The sequence below is a fragment of the Canis aureus genome, chromosome 17, assembly GCF_053574225.1.
Source record: "Canis aureus isolate CA01 chromosome 17, VMU_Caureus_v.1.0, whole genome shotgun sequence".
NCBI lineage: Eukaryota > Metazoa > Chordata > Mammalia > Carnivora > Canidae > Canis > Canis aureus.
In genome coordinates this window covers 13,546,888-13,567,879 of record NC_135627.1, presented here as the reverse complement: position 1 = coordinate 13,567,879, position 20,992 = coordinate 13,546,888, and the positions used below count along the sequence as shown (strand labels likewise).

Genomic DNA, 20,992 nt, shown 5'->3' with positions numbered 1-20,992 from the left:
TATTCTAGGGAAATTAGCCCCAAGAGCATCAGTGACTCAAGCCAGAGCAGTTTTAGCAGAGTGTTGAAAACAGAAGCCACATAGCAGAACACTGGGAGGTGTGCAGGTAGCACAGAAGCAGAGACAAGAAAGAAGGAAGGTTTTCAAGAAGCTTGACTAGAAGAATCAGGAGAGCTACAGTGGCAGCTACAAGGAATTGCTCTGTTGGTGGGGTGATTTTATTTGGTTTGTGCTATAAGATGGAAGATGCCAGTATTCAACAATTGGATGCTCATGGGAACAATCTATTAAGGAGAGTGGGAGTTAAGGACGAAGGTGAGAGAACTGATGCATAATGGATATAATGAAGTTCTTTGAGGAGGTGAGCAGGAGTGAGATACCAAAACTAAGACTGGAGAAAGGACACCTTTTTACTGGATTTACTTATTGCAAGAAGGAAGGGACTAGATGGGTGTAGGATGGTTTGTAGGATTGGAATTTAGAAGTTGTGGGGGGGAGGAGATTTGTCTGACAACTTCTATTTTCAGTAATGTGAGAGGTAGGCACCTACGGAGGATGGGTAAGAGGAGGTAGGGAAGTGTTGGGAGAAAGGAGAAGATTGTAGTATCTGCTGTGAAAATTGGGAGGATTGATTAGGGACAGGGTAGCCCAGATGATAACTGATCAGCATAATTGTGTGATTTTCCTCCAGTATATCCAACAAACATCTTTCTTGTTTTTTTTTTTTCTTTTTTTTAAATCACCAGAGACTTGTGAAGAAAATTCAACTAATTTCATTCAAACTACCAAAGTGCAACCCTCGAAGATTTACTGTAGGGAGATCTGAGTTAGCCAGGAACCATTCTCCATTTTCCTAGATATTTGGAGAAGCATGATAAAAGCCCTGATGAAAAAAGGAGATGACAGAGAAGAGTCCAATCAGAATTTGCTGTTATACGTATTGGCAATCTCTTGATGAGCCGTAAGCAATTGTATAATGTTTTTTCAGTTAGAAAGATATTTTTACATATATTAATCCACTCTTCCTTCCAATAATTTGCTCAAAATCATAGAACAGGTGGGACTAGGTTGAGACCAGCCCCAGGTTTTCTGAACTCTGAGCATTTCACATTTCAGTATCCCAGGAGTCTTTTGGACCCCATCAGCATGGTGCTGAAGTGGCATCTGTAAGAAGGATGTATAGCATTTGACCCAAGGATTATGCTATAGTGAAGGCCTAAGGTCTTCTCTCATTGATGCCCTTGAACCCATTCTAAACACATGCGCAAACACGCATACAGGTACAGAGATGCTATGTTCATCAACAATAACAACAGCTAAAGGGAAGTGTTCTGTAATTGATTTGCAGACACAACTATTTGACTCAATTTCAAGAAGAGAAATACAGTTATTTTTTGCTGTCTCTAGACTAAGCAATTTTTTGACCTAGAGAGTAATAGTAAGGACAATCCACACTACAAAAAGTAACATTCTCTAGTCTCTCTCGTACCCCTCACGTATCTTTGGGCTACTTGGTGATAAGCCATATAGTGGAATAGTGCTCTTGAGGAGGAAAGGTAAGATTTCTTGCTCTTTCCTATATTCTAAGATCTCTCTCCCAGTTTTTCTATCAATTAGAAGTACTACAAGCTCCCAAATCTCTTTGGGAGGAGGAGATCCCTTAACCATCACCATCTCTTTGAATTTGATCAAGGATACTAATTTTTCTCAAGTCATTGGGACATCTTGTACCACCATATGGTCATTGAATGGCTTCTAAACCAATATGAGGTCATCAGTTGACTGTTGTGTGCCATGGTGGTCCTCGCATTGTCATCAGATCTTCTGCTATGTTTACTACCAAAATTCAGAGACTGTGGTGAAGCAAGATCTCTCTCTTGCATGAGGAAAAATCAAACATCAGATCTATCTATCTATCTATCTATCATCTATCTATCTATCTATCATTTAATATCTGGTTCCTGGTAACTACACAGAAGAGATTCGAATATAAATACTCTGTTCCCATTAAAATAAAAAAAAACAGCTTTTGAAATAGATGTGAGTGTAAGGGTCAGGCAGACGTAGAGTCCAATTCTGTAACTCATTGGTTGTATAAACTTGGTTAAGTTACTTAACCTCTTTGAGTCTCAGTGGTAAATTGTAAAATGGGGGAAATATCTCCTTCACAGAGTTTTGGGAGGATTAAAAGAGGCACTGCCGGTGAAGCACACATGGATGTTCAGAGACTGGTCTCCTGCCCTCTGCTCCAGCACCCTCCCACATCCTAGAATCAGAAATACTGCATCACACAATATTACTTAAGAAATGGAAATACTTGGTGAGAAAAAATAACTTTGCAGGTGCCCGTGTTATTTTTGTTCTGCTCTGTGAAGACATGACAGGACCGGACAATCTTTTCCCAAAGTCTAATTAGAGTTTTCCCATTACTGTATTTGTGTTTGTTTTCACTTCTTTTGTTCAAGTTTGGTTTTCAGGCGACCAAAATGAAATGCTCGCCAGAGTCATCCTTTGTAGCAATGATGACACAAATTACATTGTTCTTCAGGGTTTAAAACACCCAGCCATTAAATTTAACTATGTGAGCTTGGCAAATCTTTTCAAAAACAAAGCAGCTGTTTCCCTTTTGTTCCTTTTTTTAAAGCCTTGCTCAGGCTTAAAGATGTACACACTCCCATTGTACACCCCGGGAAATACTGTGAAGTAGCCTCATACATTTACTAGAGGGAAGGCTCACACTAATGGAAAGAGAATGAGGCACCGAGTTTTATTTTCGAGCAATTCAAAATTTCTATTTGTTAAACAATATAATGCTTATGGTGCGTGAAGCACCATTGCAAGTCTTTATGAGCAATACGTTGTAATCTCCAGCAAGTAGGTATTATTATTATTCCCACATTACAGCTGGGAGACTGCAGTATAGGGAATTTGACAATTTGGCCAAGATCTGGCAACTCCAAGGAGCAGAACTAGGATTCTGGACCCAGGCCACCTGGCTCCACAGTCCATGTTTTAACTAGATTCTTCTACCTCTCATTTACTATCTATTCTATTTGTCTCCATTTTTCTTTATCACTTCTATAATGACTCTCCATTGTGCACTGCTCATTACAGTAAAGACCTTGCTGTTATCACCCTCTGGCAATTACCTCTCTAACAAAGATGGCATCCCTTTACTGGTCACCACTATTGGAGCTGCCCACAGGCATGCTTCTCCTTTGGTAGGGAACCAGTAGGAAACTTGGCTCTGTCAGTAATTCATAAGAAGACCCCTGATACCCTGGGAAATGTGATGATAGCTGGGAGAGCCTGCGGAAGAGATCATAGACCGAGTTTATACTACCCATAGTGATCATCTTCCTAAGTCTCTGTGCTTAGTCGTTCCTGCCTATGATGCTCTCAGCAACCAGATCTGTTCCGTGTATAGATGAGCATGGGATTACATAACTATTGCCATGGGCCAAGACAGGCCCTTCAAGTGAATTAGAGAGAAGCAGCCCCCTGGCAGATGGCTGGCGAGAGTGTCTGGGCCAAGAGCATTCTCACTTTGGGTCATGAATAGCTCAGAGATCACCTGCTGTGGTCCTGGCCCAATCACTAGTTCCTCGAAGGGCAACAGTTCAAGCCAACAAAACACTGTCTGAGCGTCCACTGACAACCAGGAAGTATGCCAGATGCAGAGCAAACAAAGAGAACTATGGCAGGCTCCTTGGCCCCTAAGGTCAATGTCAACAGCAAATGCAACATAGCATTATACATCAATGATGAAGTTCTACTTGGTATATCAGAGAGCAGAGAGGAGAGCCACCCATCTCAGTGGGGTTTTTTTGTTTGTTTGTTTGTTTTTGTTTTTGTTTTTTTTAGAGAGAAGGTGCCTGAGCACAGTGCTTGGCATATAGTAGCTACCCAATAAATACATTTAGAATGAATGCATAAGTGAATAAATGGACAAAAGATATGCATGTCTTAAAGAAAGTAGAGGCAGCGTACGACAAAAAAAGGAGAACTAGATTCCAGGCAAAGAGAGTAGCACGGGAGAAGCCCAAAGACAGGAAACAACTTTGTGTGTGTGTCTGAGGAATGTCAGTTCAAATCCCAATGAGGGGCATGGCAGGAGTTGAAGGAAAAGAGTCAGGAACAAGATTTTATTTTACAATAAGGAACGAACCTGATCCAATGGGTCAGTGCTTCTCACACTTTAGCATATATACAATTATATTGAGATCTATTTCTAATTCAGGAAGTTTGGGCCCTAAGAGCTCTGGTTCTAACAAGCTTCCAGGTGCTACTACTGCTGGTCTGTGGACCACACTTCAAATTGCAAGGCATTAGGAGGTTATAGAAAGCACTGATGGATTTGGAGAAGTAGAATGACATATGACTGACCCCTGGTAGGTAGTCTGTAAATGTTGAATGAGTAAGAATATTTAAGTATATGAGTAAATGAACAATGATTAGTTAAAATTTACTTTATTTCACGAAGGGAATGGAATAAGCATGTATTGAGTAACTTTTATACACTAGTCACTGCACTAGGTATCTGACCAATGTTATCTCCTCTAATAATAGATATGAAAGTCCTGGCTTGAACTCTGTCTTTTAACTAAATGATTAGTATAATTGGAAAATGGTTTTGAGTAACTTCTAAGTAGAAATGACCATATTTAAATGAACTCTCAACCAGAAATTTCTGTCATTGTATAAACTGTATATGCTATGTATTTTCATTATGTAATAGCATTTTCTTTTGAGTCATAAGTCCAGGCACATTTTAAAAATTGACTGAGCCACTACTCACATCTTCAATGCTTGTTATTGGGGGAAAAAAATAGCTTAACCTTGAGCATTTGGCCACCAACCCACAACTACCAACTTCTAAAATAAGTCCAGATCTCTAATTTTACATTCAGAATTACACCAGGATCTCTAGCTAGCTAGCCTTGGGTGTCATGGGTTACTGACACCCCCTAAAGCTAGGTTATTCAGGACTATTATTTCCAGAGAAAGACAGCTACAGCAGAGAGGAGCCCTGGGAAGGCACTGAGTGGTTCCTGCTCCCAGAGACTATGAAAATAGACCCCTTTCTTTTCTGTTCACTTCCTCCTGTGCTAGTCACACACAGTGACATTGACTCATTTCTATAGAAACCATACCTTTTGCCAGAAGACATTAGAAGGTCTTACAAACATAGGCCTGTGGATCTTCCAGGGTGTGTTGTCATCTCTCATGCTATTATGCTCAGTAGCATAGAGAGCATTTGGCAGAGGGAAGGAGGAGGGGAAGAGCAGATGCTTGAGTATTAGACTGATATGAGTTCAAATCTCAGTTGTCACCAAGGCACATGCTATAGTATACAAGTAAACATATTTGACCTCTTTCTTTAACTTTAAAGTTAAGAGAATATTATAGAAGATACTTTGGATCTTGGCTTTCATGGCATCCCTTCTTGCTGATTTGGTAACAACCTCCCTCCTATCCCATTGTGGGAAAGCAAGAGTACTCTGCCAATCAGAGTACCCAAAAGGAAAGCAAGAGACTCAAGCCAGGGCAATAAGATACCCCAGCCATCACCACCACCATTCATAGGCCTTGAGCCAGGGACCAGAAACATCTGAGGCTGCCCTGATGAACTATTGTTATTCCCTGCTCCCAAAACCCCAAGACTGCTTTGGTTCTTTTTCGTCCTGAAGTCTGGGTGTTTAGTTGTTCCCATAGTTCCGTGAACCTAACAAATTCCCTTTTTGATCAAATTAACCACTGTTGGTTTCTGTTGCTTGCCACAAGGAGCCCTAAATTATGCAGATATTTAATGCTGTAAGGATTAGCAATAACATCGGCAGTTCTTGGTTAAAAGGCTCAATGTCTGGTCCCAAGAATTCATATTAAGGAATAGTTCAAGGTTACATCACAAGTAATCAATCCTAGGAAGATCCGCAAAGCTCATGAGTCTGTTAAGCAGACTCGGGGTGTTAAGCCACAGGAGTGTCCCCTTGGTAGTTCTTTCTAGGGTTTAACTAACTGAGAGGCATAGAAATTTTCCTAGATCAAAAGCACTTTTCCCTACTAGCCTGCCACCCCTCCTGAAATTCCCACCATTCATGTCACGTCTCAAGCTTAATCATAAAGAAGCACATGCTTATATATGCACTTATATATGGTGTTTCCTTGACCTAGTTAAAGGTGTATTATTGGTATATACATAGTAAGTGATTATTATGTATCCTGTCCCCTAAATGCAGGGGACAAATGTTTGACCAATCTAGCGAGAAGCTTAAACTCACTATGCTTAGTATGTCATTTGTGATCAAGCTTTATAATCATAAACATTTTACTTTGTTAAGAGATTTTGTGTTTTTTTAAAATAGACTTCATTTTTAGAGCACTTTCAGGACAGAGAAGTTGTGTGTGTTTTAAAATATTTTATTAGGACTTCAATTTTTCCATTATGCTAAAACATAATTATACAGCCCTATGAAATTTTTAATTCATTATGTTCCATTGACCATGAGAGAAAATATCAGGATCTTTTCATAATAAAAGATGATGTTTCTCTCAACATTTAGAAGCCTATAACCCACCCCTGCAAAACCCTGTATGTTCCCTCTGAGTGAGGCCAGAAGTTTTATGCCTTTTGCTCCAAACACTGCCTATATATTATTTATTTGTTATATTTCAGAGGCACACTTCCTCTGGAGAGCTGAAGGCCATGTGCAAAGGACTTTCGTCTTCTTGGGTATAAACATCCTTCTAACCTTACAATCGCGGGAGCAGCAGAATGTCAAGGGCAACAGGAAAGCAAGAAAGACTGAAATATACATTCGAGAAGCCTCTCAATGTTCTGTCTGGGTGCTACTTAGGAGAACACCAGAGCAGTGTTCAGTTTAACGAGCAGGCCTTTTGGTGTTCCTTCCATAAGAAAATTTAAATGATTTTTTAAATGATTTTATTTATTTATTCATGAAAGACACACAGAGAGAGGCAGAGACACAGGCAGAGGGAGGAGCAGGCTCCATGCAGGGAGCCCGATGCAGGACTCGATCCTGGGACTCCTGAGCTGAAGGCAGACGCTCAACAAGTGAGCCACCCAGGTACCCCAATTATAATGATTTTATACAGAAATCAGGGGGAAAAAATAACACAGAAAATAAAGCTGAATTTTTAGATTCCTGTTCTAAACTAAAATCTACCAGAGATCTGGCACTTAGTAAATACAGTATCTATATCAACAGCAACAAAGAGTATCTCTGATATTTATTGAGTGCTTACCATGTGCCAGGTTCATGGGTCCCTTTGCATCGTCCTCTCTGATGAGGTAAATATTATTATTATTCCCAGATTACAGCTGAGAAAACTGAGGCTCAGAAACTTGCAGAAATTCATCTGATAAATGGAGAGCTACTATTTGAGCATCAGAGCTTATACCTTCTATCATTATGATATGCTGCCTCTCTTATGTTTATTCATTTGTCTAAGTAATTAAGCTATCAATGTTCAGGATGAGAGCGCAAGGCAATAGGAGTCAACACAGTGACCATTTGCCAAAGCTGCTGCTTCTCAAATAAATAACAGCAGAAGAAAAATTTTAAGAATACTGAACTACAACTCCTAGAACAAGATCAGGGCTAAATTTTGTCTGACAGAGTAGAGCCAGCCTTCTTAGACAGCCCTCACACTCCTTGTGTGTGCAGCTCAGCAATGCCCTCCCCTTGAGTAGGGGCTGGACCTAGTGACTCATTTCTGGTGGACAGCTATCTGAAAACACTTGAGAAGTTACAAACAACAGTGCCTTCCATCTCGGGCACTCTCTATCACACTTGTCCATTCTGATGGAGGCCACCTGCCAAGTTGTGAGCTGCCTTATGGAAAGACCCACATGGCCAAGCATTGATGTCTCCTGTCTTTCCTGGAGAGGGCCTGAAACCTGCCTTGGGAGTGAACCTACACTTTTCCTGTACCTTCTCTTCCGCTTTCTGCTCAAAGGAGGCTTGTGAACATCCTATTTCTGCCAATGAGCCAGTTGAAAAGAAAAGATGGTTTATGAAGGTAGGTGCATGCTGTACCAGCACACACCATCATCAAAAAGCAAAGCAGAGCAGGATCGTTTTTATGTTAGTGTCTTCAATTTTAAAGACACCAACAGAAAAAGAGCAAAAACCTCACACAGATGATGTCATTTAGGTCTGCCAACTCTTTCCCCAACAGGTGCTATTATTCTCATTTTATGGATGCGGGATCTGTGTCTCAGGGAAGTCAGGACACTAGATAAACACTTTGATGATTTCCCAGAAGACACAGGCAAAAAATTGAAAGCCAGTTCTTTTGACTCCAAATTCCAAAATCTTTAGAGCACATCTGGAGCTCATATGTTTTCCTCTGGGACATCTGCTTCTCAAAACCAAGATGCCCAGACTGAGTCAAGTGAAATCTAACACCTATGTAGCGAGGAGTGCTGTGGTGGCCTCTTAACAGGTCAGCTTGGCCAGACTGAGCTCCATGTCTCAGAAATCCCCTTCCTCTCTAGTTTGGGTAGACGGAGAGAAACATGCATGTGGGAGATTTAGGGGTAGAAGGGAAGCAGCAGTCATGTTTAAGCTCACACACATGGTGCCTTATCTGCTGAGCCACCTCATTGTTCTGAGCAGCAAGCAGCTGGGCCTGTACATAGTCCACCTAAGATGAAGCTCTTAAAGGCTAAACGAACCATGTGTCTGTGTCAGGTATAAGGAAGATAGAAAGCCAAGAGACAGAATGGGCATGAGGTTGTGCTCTCTCTCGCTCTCTCTCGCTCTGTCTCTCTCTCTCAGAATGTGATTTATTTATTTGGTTTTTCTGTTTTTTGTTTTTTTTAAGTAGATGACCCTGAGATCAAGACCTGGACTGAGATCAAGAGTCTGACCCTTAACCAACTGAGCCACCCAGATGCACCACCCCCCTTCTGATTGTGATGTAAGCAGAAGGAGAGGGAAGGTCTGGAAGTCATCCCATTGCAGGAGTTTTTATCTAGGTCAGCCTGGAAAGGAAGCTTCAGGAATACTGGAAAGACTTGGCCCAGAGACCTGGGGTCTCTAACACCTTGTTCCCTAAGCCTAACAGCCATGACAAACAAAGGGAGGCAGGAGGACAGAGAGAGGAATCTGGATCAGCTTTGTTCCAGGCTTTGCTTCTCGACTATTCCTTATACATTCTGTGGACTCCATGGGGATGTAAGAGAATGAGAGGAAGAGGACTAAGGGAGACCCTCTGTGTACTTGTTGATCTACTGATCTACTACTCAGAGGTAGGGCCCTCACTGAGCACCCACTAATGCCTCACCTGGCACTCAGTTCTGTGGGCATCCAGATTTATACGATCCCTTAGGGTCCTTGCTTTCAGAGCATTTACAATCCAGCTGGCAGGAATGGCTTGGATTGTAAATGGAAGAGGGGTGCTGTCAAGTGCTAAACTGGGAGGGTAACTGGATGGATGGTTTGGGAAGACACTGAACAGGAGGAGTCCTGTGGTTAACTAAACAGTGGCCAAAAAATAGAAGATGAGAATAGGAATCAGAAATCTAACAGCAACTCTGCTGCATGCTCTCAAATACCTGGGAGTAAAGGGCTTTCTTTCAGCACTGACTCTGCTGTCAGAACATTGGGCTTCAAAATCTGGCTCCCCCACTTATGATTGATGTAACCATAAGCATTGAGTTATTTAGCCTCTCTATGCTTCCTTTCTTATGTGCACTTTGAGCCTTATAACAGCATCTACCCCGGGGGACCTTAAGGATTACAAGACAATCCCTTAGAATGGTGCCTGGCACTGTGCATGTATAAATGTATCATTTTATCATTATGCCTCCTTCTAGTTCCCTATCTCTTACTTCTAATCAAGATTTATTAACTTGCTTTGAATGAACCAAGGTCTGACTCTGATATTCCTTTAAATAACCTACAATAGCCGTATCACACAAATGTTTTGTTAGTGCTGTGGGGTTTGGGTTTCAGTTAAAAATTCTCTGTCCCCAAGGACACAAATCCTGTTCTAATAACACTGAAGATTAAAGAGAGTTTGAAGCTAAAGTACAGTTGGTATGTATAATTGAAAATAGCCTGAGAGAGTATGGATGCGTGTTGTTGTTTTTTTTTTTTTTTTTTTTTAATCTAAGTGCATTGTCATTAAAAGGTTATTTTTTGTTTGGAAAAGAATAAAAAAAAAATCATTGTCACACCATAGCAACCAGACTGGTAAGCGATACAGAACAGGCTGAACTGATAAAAATATCTGTAAAAATGTCCAGATTGATGAAATGTTCTAAAAATAAATTTAACAAAATAGTGAACGAAATAAAATGGACCTAATTTTTCATACATGCCTTTTCATGTTTTATTTTTTTTGAAAGTTAAAATATTCACTTTGAAAATGATTTTAACATTGCCATCTGGTTTAAAAAAAAAAAGAAAGAAAGAAAGAAAGAAAAGCCCTAGACTTTGGACAATAGAAAGATATATTTGTGGAGCTAAGGACATGAACTTCAGTATTTTAAAGGAAAACAAATACATATATAGGCCAAAGTTGATAGTTTATACTTCTGCCTACTAAGTTTTCAAAGTAATAACTTTTAAAATACCCACATGCTTTCCAGTAAACTAATTTGTTTTTCCCACTATTATTATTTATTTCTATTTTCAGAATTTTGAAAGCAGATGGACACTGTTGCATTGGCAACCTTAAGAGAAAACAGAATTTTCAATTATAAATTCTAACGTTGAGGAGTAAAACCCTATCCAGCTCCAACAAGGAAATTGAAGGTCTAAGACAGGAGTTTTTCAGAAGAGGAACTGCCAGCATTTGTTAGAATAGATTTAGAAGGGAACTTGCTTCAAGTCTGGAATTGATCAAGAGCTCTTTGTGTTTCCAGAGTAGACCAACAACACTGAGAAAGGAGCAGAGCTACTCCAAAAGATATTTGGGTGTTTTTATATTTTTATGAGCAAGAAGGGCAAAGCACTGAGCTACTTTCTGTGGGGCCCTGTGTTCTATTGTGGATATGGTGGCTAACACTTTACAAACCACATTGTCATTCCTTCATTTTATTCAATGAGTGTTAATTGAGTTGGACAGACAGGAGATGCACCAAGCCCTGTGCTAGGACCTAGAGATGTGAGAAAGAATAATACATAACTCCTGACTATGAGGAGTTTGGAGTTTTAGGAAAGAAATTTGGACATGTGTTTTGAGGGACTTATGATTATTATTTTGAGGGACTTATGATATAAATATGTAAGATAATCTTAAGAGTCCAAAAAGGAGAATGGTTGATTCTCTTGAAAGAGTTTAGGAAAGCTTACACAGGGGTGATAATTTTGCTGAGATCTCAAGATTGGTATGTTTTATTGATCTAGAGCAGGAGTATCATCCCAGACCAAAGGCACGCTAGTAGGATGGTCACTGAAGCATGATATGGCCATCGCTGAATTAAGCTGAGGGGTACAGGAGTGGGTTTTCAGGGGCTGAGAGATAGGGGCAAGGTTGCAGAGGTAGGCAAGAACCTCATTGTATAGGGCTTTGTGGGGCATGTGACGGAATATGGATCTTATCCTATACCAAAAGAAAATCAATTCAGGGAGGCTAAGCCAAGGAGTTAAATGCTCGTACATGTACTGGTACATATGGAATTGAACCCAAGTTGAAAGCAAGTAGTGAAAGCGTTAAGGAGGCTATGAGAGAAATTCAGTTGGCCGGTAAAGAGGGCATGAGAGAAGGCACTGAAAATAGGGATATAGGGTTTGGGCAGGGCATAGGACTTGTCAGTATTTAATGGCCACACATTTACTGTGATGGAGATATAAGAGGGGTGTGGGTTCAGATGTATTAAACTATTCAGATAATAGGGCAGTGCCATGTTTGTTTGTTTGTTTTTTAAATTTTTATTTATTCATTCATGAGAGACACAGAGAGAGAGGCAGAGACACAGCAGAGGGAGAAGCAGGCTCCATGCAGGGAGCCCGATGTGGGACTCCATCCTGAGACTCCAGGATCACGCCCTGAGCCAAGGGCAGACGCTCAACCGCTGAGCCATCCAGGCGACCCTGGGCAGTGCCATGTCTTGTGTGCCATTTGACGTTCATTACCTAAGACAATGACTGGAATATAGTAGTTTTCAATAAACATTTAATAAATAGGTGATGGGTAAACAAAGGAAAGAAACCACATCTGAGGGACATCCAGTAAGCCATTGACCATTCAGGCTAAACACAGAGGTTTGGGAAATTGAGCAAGTAGGTGAGAAGCACACCAAGAATAAAACTCCAGGGAAATACCAGAATATAAGGTGGAGCAGAGAAAAGAGAGAGCAGAGGAGCCTGAAAATTAACAGGTTGAAAAATGAGAAAAAAATTCTATATCTTTAAGTCCCTCTGTGAATATATATTGTGCCTGGAGTGTTGGTGGATTCCTATTTTCTGCTTCTTATCTGTCTTGGAAGATGTATCTAGTGACAGAGCACAGGATTTGAGGCCCCAGAGAACTAGATACAAATCTTATTACCTCCCCTTTCTAGCTGAGACTCTGAAAAAGTAACCTCTGAATATCTATTGCCTCATCAATAAGATAAAAGTAATAATAATGCCTACCTTATAGAGTTCTATTGAAGAATAAAGCTAACACCATACGTCAATGTATATAACTCATACTGAGTATTCGATAATATTGGACACTTCACCCTCTCACAATACAATATATACAGTATCGCCTTAGAGTTCCTAGATTTGAAAGTCACACCTTCAACTTTTTGTAAGCATTCCAGAATTCCCGAGACCTGCTGTGGAAGCCTGTCTTTGGATTTGGATGTAGATATTAGGAAGTGAATGTGTGCGAACCAGTCGCCCAGGCTTCAAATATTAAACATTCTTAGTGTTTTCTGCTCCTCCAGACATCTTTGTTAACACTTGTCCAATACTATAACAGCATTTTAAAATTGAGTATTTGCATATATTTAGGGCTCTATAAAAGCCTACTATATAACAAAGAGGAAATAATTTTATAAATAGACCCTCTATGCTAAGTAACACATTGCAAAATAGACATAGGTAATGCGCACTAAAATTGCTGGGAGGACAGAATAGTCTATCCTTATTTAGATTTATTACTATTTAATAATTTATGAATGACTGTTTAAACTTGTATCCCACTTCTTTCATGGGTTCAATTTCCTTCTTGCTGAAGCAAATTTTTTTGTGGTTCATTCAACAGATCTTAAGAGTGGCAAAATTTCTCTGTCTTTGCTTGTCTCAAAATGTCTTTATTTTGTTCTCAGCTTGAATGACAGACTAACTGGATATTGAGTTCCCATTTGATATTCACTTTCTGTCAGGCTTGAAGATGCTATTCTATTGTCGCTGTCATTGATTGTTACTGACGAGATCTTTGCCAGTCTAATTGTTGTTCTTTTGTAAGCTCCTTTTTTCTTAGGTGGCTTTTAAGGCTTTCTTTTTCTCTTTGATATTCTGAAATTCCATTATGATGTGTCTAGTGTTTATTTATTCTTTATTGCTATTTCACTTGCACAGAACTTAGATGTTTATAGTTACAGGTTGGGTTCTCTGAAAATAGAAAATGGGATGGAGTATGCAAAGCACCATGCTTATTGGGGTGCCAACACCTGACCTTTATTTTGGAGGGTACCATCATCCTCATTGCCATAGTCAAACCAAGTTGTACTATACCCTCTCTTACTTTCAGCTCTGGTCTGCAGATAGCCACCATGGGATGTTCAGCGATGTTCATACTCTTCTTATTAGCACATCCCATGTAACTTTGGTAAATGGTGTGTCATCTAGGTTTTTTGTAGAACATAACTATCTGGTCATCCATCTAACCATAATAGAATACCTAGTCTTGATTATCCACCTCCTTAAGCCTTTTAATCCTTTCTTCCTTGACAATTCTATCTTGGCACTGCCTACTTTGACAATTCTGGCATTTCAACTTCACTTGGGATGGGCTATAACTTTTTCCATGCTTCTAGGAGCCATCCTAGCAATTTTGAGCCATTTCTTGAGGTCCTTGCCAGTGTTGATCTCATCTATTCTTTATCTCAGGAGAGCACCTCCAAGTAAATAAAGTTACCTACCCAGTTTTATATTTTGGTCCTTTCAATCCAGTACCCTCCGAATCCAATCCCCCACATGCTCTCTGGTTCCTGCCAGCATATGCTGAGTAGGTCTTGCCACACCTTTGGGGTATGGTCTGGTTACTCCTTTATCAAGCCCAGCACATCAACAGATGGTCTAAGCTGTTCCTTAACACCATTAATTGGCCTAGTGTCCAAGAGGAGATATGGAGGGTAGTCCTGGGAAAAGAAGGAGGACATGTCACCTTGGGAGAAAGAATCCTCAACACTAATTCCTGAGCACAGGGGAGGTGGATATGGAGAGGTAGGATGCTTACTTTTATGGGGAAGATTAGCAACATCTGCAGGCTCAGAAGGTTGGAGAAGACTTGAGAGGTCAAAATCTTCAAAGGTATCTTCCTAGATGTTCCCATGTTCTGTGCCCAAGTCCCAGGTTTTTCTCAACTTAGTGTAACTGACCTGCCCCAGTTGGACATTTGACTGCCTTTGAAGTATAGCCATCATATTCTTAAGGTCTAGGTTTGGTCTTAGTTTTTTTTTTTTTTTTTTTTTTACCCTGCAGCTAGAGGAGATGAGAGCTTCTTTGTAAGGAACCAAAAGAAAATCCCCTGGTTTTCCTACCTGGTTTTCTGGTGCCTCTATCTCACCCTTAGCTGCTCTTCATATTTCTGTAAAGCATCAGTGCTACTTAGCAAAAAAGTGCCCACTTCAAATAACTACCATTTTGTCTTTAATCTCAAGTGCTTGAGACATCCCACCCATTAGAGCATTCCTTCCCATTGATATGCCCTCTCACTTTACAATCAGTGAGAGATTTAATGATAAGCCACCTTGTGCTAGGGGCTATAGAAACCAAAAATAGGAGAGAAAGTTCCAATCCTTGCTATAGTACATCTGAGACACTCTGCTGACAATCCATTAGTAAGCACTAACTATTGACATGTGGGCTTTTCCAAGAAGCTAGAATTGAAATTATTTTTTTACCCTTAAATTCATTTATGATGAGCAGAAAAATTTTGGCTTCCTGAGGTTTTATATAAAGAGTTCAAGATGGTTTTGTAATCATTTATACATGCCATAACCTCTGCCAACAGTAATCCCGTGTGCCTTCAAAATGAGGGAGTTGGCACATGTTGTATTATAATTTGCACTGTGTATTGCAAATTGCTAAGTAAGCACTTATTAAGATACTTAGACAAATAAAAAGAAAAATATCCCTTTAAATGGGCAACATATAGGTCTCTTGACCTTAAACAACTTTAAAAAAAAAGTCCTAAATCATTTAATATTGGCAAAGGGTGTGATTATTTAGGTTCAATTACCTATGAGATGAAGGTATGCTCTTCACCTAATGGCAGGACTTCCTAACAATGGCCCAGGCAATGCAGCTGTTTGCTTTAACAAACCGTACTGCACCATTCCGTGAAGGTAGAGAGAGCAGCTGCAAGGTGGTTTCAAGGACTTGAATAAAGAGCACACTTGTGCAGCCAGTAGAAGCTGAGCGTATGGCAAATGAGCCAGACCTCTCTCTAAGGGGAGATTTCAAGTAGGGTATTTTCAATTACCTACTGTCTGTTCAGCCTTTGCAAGGAATTTAATTGGAACAGACAGAGTATTTAAGGGGAATAACTAATGATATAATAGATTAGTAATGATCAATAGTCAGGGTATCACTGCATTAGTTGAACCATGGTACTTTCTGAGAATGGTATTTTCACTCCTGGGGGAGCAAAATTCTAATTATAATTCTCCAGCATTCAACACTCTGGAGCTTCTAAAGACGTTTGCATTCTTTTATAGAGAGAACAGAGTCTACAGGTTTATAATTGTATATTAGCAAATGTTGACAGCACTGGAAATCAATAGTCTGATTGCTCTACTCCTGTTGATTGGTATTAACATAAATAGCCCTTGTACTAGATTAACTCTCCAATTTGTCTGAAAGCATATTTTCCTCCTTCCTGTAGTAATAGAATCAAAACAATGGCCTAAGTGTGTTGTATCAACATGAGGAATGTACTATAAAGACACTTTCTTGGTCTCCTTACATAAGCGAATATCGATTATAATTATGAACATTCAACATAGAAAATCCTGTGTTGCCTACTTAGTAAATGTGAAAGCCCAACATCAATCCACCATTAGTTTGAAGAAGGATAGGTTATAGTAGCATCATATATAACTTGAGTTTCCTTCTAGGAAAGATGTATCAAAGAAAAATTTTCTCAGCCACTAAAATGTCACTGAGTTATAAATTATCACATTATACATAAATTAACCCATCTGCTCACACATATTGACATAGTTTTCAGGATTACTGTTTGAATATTTCTTAATGTATACATGTTGTGAGTAATGGATAAGGATAAAAATTATTTTTTTCTAATTTTTTCCCTGATGTTATTATTTTCTTTTTAATAAGCTATTCCATGCCAGTACACTGTTAAGCCACAATCCATAGGTTCATTTCATACCCAAACTTTTCAAACTTTCTAAACTTACCTCTATAAGGTCAGACTTTGAGTGGCTAAGTAAGAACGGAGTAAAAAGGAAAGAGATAAACGAAACATCAAGAAGGAAAAGGTGATAGAAAGAAAGGCAAACCATGGAATAGCCTTTGTAAGGCTAATATATGCAGGGAAAGAGAATGATAGGAAAATAGTAGAAAGGAAGAGAGACGAAAGCATAGGCAAGAAGCACTGAGCAAATTAAACTTTTCATTCTTGGCCCTGGGTTCCAAGCTCTCTAGCATTTCATCACTGTCCTTGGAAATGCTCATTGGTCAATCATCTGTTTTAGTTCTCCCCCTGGTCTTTATCCCTCAGACATCCCTACGAAGGTAGTAGTCATATAGCCCCAGGAGAAAAAGTGAGTTTTCATTCAAAACTCTGTCCACAGAAGGGAAGTTTGAGAAAAGCTTCTCAAACCCATTCACCTTACAGATAAGTAACGTTGGAACCAGAGAGATAAACCAACACCAATTCAAATGCTGTAAAATAAAAACTATGGAATCCAAGAATCTGCATATAGGAGCTGCCTCTGCCACCTACCAGCTGTGTGATCTTGATTGGGAAAGTCTCAGCCTCATTGAACGTTTATATCTTAGTTTGTAGAATGGCTCTGTGATTCCTACCTCAAAGGATAAAATGAAATATGTTATATAAAAATGCCTAGAATGGTATTCGAATGCAGTGGGGTATTCAACTAAGAGTCTGTGATTATGGTTATCTATGCCTCCTGGTCCTCTGTCCACTGCTCTTTCCACTCTATGACTTAATTTACAAATCATAAACTGAATGAGTGCTCAATTTATAAAAAGAGTTCACCACAGAATTACTTCAAGAGTTATGTTCCTCAATTATGTTTAATGGTCTATTTATAGTCTACGGAGCTCTTGACAGATATGTGAGAGATCATGAGGAAAGGAGAATGTCAAGTTGTTTGAGCCACCACCAATTCACTATTAACTATTAATCTGGAAGTCAAATAGCCCTGAAAGTGCTACAAAGACCTAGAGAAATATAATCCTCTACGATTTATCGGGAATTTATTTAGTATGCAATGAGGTACACGTATGCGTTAGTTTCAGAGGGTTATCATCACAGATGATGTGTTAGTTTTGGAGGATTACCTTCACAGATGACCACAGACTGGGAGGCTTAAAACAACAGAACTTTGTGGACTCACAGCTCTGGAGCCTACTCTGAAATCAAGGGCACACTCCCTTCAGAGGCTCTCGTGGAGAATCCTTCCTTGTCTCTTCCTATCTTCTGGTCCTTGCCAGCAATCCTTGCCTTTCCTTGGCTTGTAGCCACATCATTTGATCTCTTCTGTCTTCCCTCTGGTTGTGTCTATGTACAAGAATCTCCCTCTTCTTTCTTTAGAAACACCCCAGTCATCAGATTTAGGGCCCACTCTATTCCAGTATAAACTCGTCATAACTTGATTACTTGTATAAAGACCCTACTTCCCAATACGGTCACATTCACAGATCCTGAGGGTTGGAACTTGAGTATATCTTTTAGGAGGATACAAGTCAACACACTACAATGTATAAATTAAGAGTGGGCTTAGAATCAGGCCAATTTGATGTGGGCTGGTGGAATCCGACTTGACACCTCATAGTTGCAATCAATCATAATGGAAAGATACATTAGAGGCATAGTAACATTAAAAATATTTTTAAGGCATTCACCTTATAAATACTTATTTTGCCCTCAAAACATTTACTGATCTAGCGCATCTTCATTACCCTGGGAGATACAGCAAAGACTATGCACCTGGGGAAGTGTCCTGGGTCAATTATTTATTATAGACCTCATTAATTATGTCTACAGCTTATTAAGCCCTTGTAGGACTTCACACATTGTGGTAAGCATTTTACAAACATATTTAATTCTCACTTGAACCTCATGAGGAAGATAGTATTATACCCACTTTATAAACTAGGACTCAGAAACTTTTAGAGAAGTTAATTTGGTCTTGTCAAATACCAAACAGCTAGTAAGCTCTGGAGCAGAGATTTGAGCCCTGGTCCATCAGATTGCAGTGCCCATGCATTTAACCATAATTCTCTTTTCACTTTGAGCAAAAATTTTACTTAGCTCCCCTGAGATTTAATTTCCTCCTAAGCAATCTGTGATGGTTTGGCTCTCAATGTGCCTTCCTATAACACAGAGGCTGGAAAGGCTAAAATTACCTTCTAGCGGTTGCTCTTGCAGGCAGAGTTCCAAATGTTCAGCCCCATCATTTAGCTGTCCTCCTGCAGATCTAGAAGGCCAAAGTAAAGCAGAAGCCATTTTCTTGCCACGTCGGTTGTTTTTATGCTAGCGAGCAAGGTTGTGGGAAGTGAGGCTTAGGGCAGTAGCTCTCCAGCGCCCATTCTCCAGGTGTTTGAGGATTACGTGGAATCATTGGTGAAGAAGTGGATGCCCTCTGCCTTCTGGTAGCCAGTCACCAGCTCTTTGGGTGTAGAGAGCAGAAACAGAAGGCAACTTCCTGCTTTTACTTCTTGATCCTTGGATTGCTGCTATGGTAATATGGCCTTGAGCTCCAAAGCTCCAGGGGCAGCCTCCAAGCAAGTAGCTTCCTTGATGGTCACTTCTGCATTATTTGGGGGATTGTTTATATATATATATATATATATATATATATATATATATATATATGAAGCTAGTCTTTTTTTTTTCTTTTAAGATTTTATTTATTTATTCATGAGAGACACACACAGAGAGAGGCAGAGACACAGGCAGAGAGAGAAGCAGGCTCCATGCAGGGAGGCCTGTCGTGGGACTCGATCCTGGGTCTCCAGGATCACACCCTGGCCCGAAGTCCACGATAAGCCACTGAGCCATCTGGGCTGCCCTGGGGTGGAGGGGGGGGTGTTCTTAAAGGCAAGGCCTAGAACCCATTTGCCTAACCCTTCTAATTCTACAAACACCTAATACCCTTAAATGATTTTCTCTTGAAACTTCCTAGAATGGATTCTATTTTGTGTTCTGAATCTTCCTTGATTAATGTATGAACCAAGATTAATAATAATTACTCATGGGGCTTTGTTTTTAGAGAACTGAATGGAAAAATGTATATAAAAATATATCACAGTGAATATTTGTGAATGTCCTGTGTACTTCCTTTCTGCTCTCGTTATAAAACAACAACAACAACAAAAGGCCATTGTCAGTGAAATAAACTCAGCATTTTCCAACAACACATATCACCATAAAAACCAACACCAAGAGGGCATGAACTTGAGAGGCAGGATATTTCTGCCAATGTTTTCCATTTTTTTGGTTTTCTTTCGGTCTATGTTCTTCACTCACTTAACATTTATAGAGGGCTCATTATATGCCAAACATTATGTTACACTTATTTATATAGTAAGATAGTTTTCTTGCCAAAAAGAAGGCATTCCCTATGAGATTCAATTCCCACTGGGCATGAACCTCAGGCTCATGGATGAACTCTTGACAACCCAGAAATATTTTGAGACCATGACATGATGGCTGTTTTGCGACCTGATCTCAGCAAATATCTTCTCTGAGAAGCCAGTTCTGCTGGAAAATGTTGTTCACTCAGGTCTTCACTGTGATGAGAACAAATAGCCAAAATACTACAATAATGCCATTTAGGAAGGACGGTGTATTTGTCCAGGTTGAAAAAAGGGTTTTAGCTCAGAGCTCAGCCCACTGGCCCACTCTGCAGGCTTGGTACCAGCTCCAACCATCTGCCCTGAGAGGCCTGTCACATCGTGGAAGCAGGGATGGGAAAGAAATACTTTCCCAAATTAAAAACTGCCTAGACCACTAAGGACAGCAAATATTTCCAGGTTCATCAAAGATGTAGGCATCTGATACCTCCACAAAGAGGAGGTGCCTTTTGAAATTATGTCTGAAGCAGGAAGCTACTGGAGCATCCCTTTCTGGCTATGACTAGCTGGATCTCAGGGATCAAACTCAGAGTCTAAAAAGCATAGCCTTGGCTTTTCCCTAGTGAAGTCTAAGACAATTGGAGAATCTATAGACTGGTTCTCCCTTCTCGGAGTGCCTCTATACATGCCATTCACATCACATGGATTCACTATTTCAAAAAGATGCCAAGTTTTTCAGGCAACAGGTTTTTCTGATGACTGATACCTAATGACTAATGGGAACAGAAAAGCTTCAAAAACCTGAAACACAACTTGCCCCTCACCCCCTCCATACACACATGTGATTTTGCAAAAACGTGATTCATTGAATGTTGGATTGTGTTTATTTACTGCACAAAGGCTGCTCCCTGCTTCCTTGTGTGATGGGCATAATTACCAACATTCTCCAAATCTACACATGCCACTTTCCTTCCCCTTGCTGCAACCCTGGGAAACTGCGAGAGAAATGACAG

At 40.0% G+C, this 20,992-nt stretch overlaps 1 long non-coding RNA gene across 1 annotated transcript in view; it reads right to left on the bottom strand.

The window, feature by feature from the left end:
- LOC144287802 (uncharacterized) overlaps window positions 1–19,121 on the bottom strand; it is a 56,782-nt gene extending 37,661 nt beyond the window's left edge. Inside the window, exon 1 of the long non-coding RNA XR_013355556.1 lies at window positions 18,810–19,121. This is a non-coding gene — a long non-coding RNA (uncharacterized LOC144287802). The remainder of the gene's footprint in view (window positions 1–18,809) is intronic.
- Between the last annotated feature and the right edge of the window lie 1,871 nt (window positions 19,122–20,992).